Raw genomic sequence first — 1927 nt, forward strand, 5'->3', positions numbered from 1 at the left:
GCAACCTCCAACTCCTGGGCTCAAGCGAGTCTCCTGCCTCAGCCTCCCAAGTAGCTGGGACCACAGGCGCCCGCCATAACGCCCGGCTATTTTTTGGTTGCAGCTGTCATTGTTGTTTGGCGGGCCGGGCTGGATTCGAACCCGTCACCTTGGGAGTACATGGTTGGCGCCTTAGCCACTTGATCCACAGGTGCCGAGCCTTTTTTTTTTTTTGAGATAGAGTCTTGCTCCATTGTGCAGGCTATACTGCATCGATGTGGTCACACCTCACAGCAGCCTCAAACTCCTGGGCTCAAGTGATCCTCCTGCCTCAGCTGCTGGAGTACTGGGACTACAGGGACATGGCAGCATGCCTGGCTAATTATTTTTATTTTTAGTAGAGATGAGGGTCTCATTCTTGCTCAAACTGGTCTTGGGTTCCTCAAGGGATCCTCCAACCTCAGCCTTCCCGAATGCTAGGAATATAGGCATGAGCCACTGCACTGGACCTGTCCAGCACTTCTTTGGAAAAGAAGCCGAGTGTGTGTGCTGTGGGTTAGGGGAGGAAGGAAGACCCTAGTGGCAGCATCTGAGGCTCCTGTGTGTGAGCTCCATGCCCCAGCTCTGGCCCCAGCATGCCCCACTGAGCCCTTTAGTTCACCAGACTCACCTGCTAAGAAGATATTCTGTGCCACTTGGGAGAGGTCTCACCCTCCACCCGGAGAGGCTCCAATAAAGCTTCCTTCGCCCTTTGTCTGTGTTCCATAGAAATGGTCCCCATTCAGTATACCCCCAAGGATGTCTTGATGCCTCTTAATAGACTGAACGCTATCCTTTGACACTACTCAGCTGAACTGCTTTCATGCCCTTTCAGTGATGAAAGAAAAGGAACATTGGCCTCCCATCATCATTCTGTAGAGGAGGAAGCTGGGGCTTGGCAGACAGGAGAAGAGAGCTTGTCAGCACCAGGGTCTTCTCCTTCAACTCCATGGGATCCTGCCCTGCCCACAATACCAGAACTGCTTTCCCTAGTTGTCTGAGACATACGTGTGGTGTCCTTCCATTGCCAACAATGGCTACACAGTCCTGCTTATCCATGTTTCAAGATGTTCATTGAGGCCAGGCATGGTGGCTCATCGCAACACTCAGAGGTCAGAATGGGAGAATCATTTGAGGCCAGGAGTTTGAGACCAGCCTGAGCAATATAGCAAGACTCCATCTCTACAAAACAATATAAAAATTAGCTGGGCATGGTGGCATGTTCCTGTAGTCCCAGCTACTTGAGAGGCTGAGGTGGAAGGATTGCTTGAGTGCAAGTCTTTGAGGCTACATTGAACTATGGTAATGCCATGGCACTCCAGCTTGGGCAACAGACAACATGTCTCAAAAAAAAAAAAAGGGTGGCCCCTGTAGCTCAGTGGGTAGGGTGCTGGCCACATACAGTAAGGCTGGTAAGTTTGAACCTGGCCGGGGCCAGCTAAACAGTAATAACAACTGCAGCAAAAAAATAGCCGGGCATTGTGGCAGGTGCCTATAGTCCCAGCTACTTGGGACACTGAGGCAAGAGAATTGCTTGAGCCCAAGAGTTTGAGGTTGCTGTGAGCTGTAATGCCACAACACTCTATCAGGGCAGCAGCTTGTGACTCTGTCTCAAAAAAAAAAAAAAAAAGTGAGGGGTGGGAGGAGGCACTTGCTCCATCCTAGTCCTCATGTGGCCAAGCTGGCTTCCTGCCTTTAAGCATGTCCTTGATATAACATGGCAGGGAATGTGCATGTGGGGGGCCAACACTTTGGGAACAGGAATTGGCAAACTTAATGGCCCTGAGGAGGGCAAGAGCTTAGAGTCTATGAGAACAAAGGGTAAGGAAGCAGGTGAGGGCAAAGGACCAGCAGGAACAGGATCTTCAGGGGAGCAAGGTGATGTAAAAATGATTGTCAGACTGGGCAC

The 1927-nt window shown here is 50.9% G+C and overlaps 1 protein-coding gene across 1 annotated transcript in view; it reads left to right on the forward strand.

The window, feature by feature from the left end:
- OLFM2 (olfactomedin 2) overlaps positions 1-1927 on the forward strand; it is a 59239-nt gene that overhangs the window by 52332 nt on the left and 4980 nt on the right. The gene's annotated exons all lie outside the window — the stretch shown is intronic.

This window comes from Otolemur garnettii, unplaced genomic scaffold (genome assembly GCF_000181295.1).
Source record: "Otolemur garnettii isolate 467f Iridium unplaced genomic scaffold, OtoGar3 scaffold00127, whole genome shotgun sequence".
Lineage (NCBI taxonomy): Eukaryota > Metazoa > Chordata > Mammalia > Primates > Galagidae > Otolemur > Otolemur garnettii.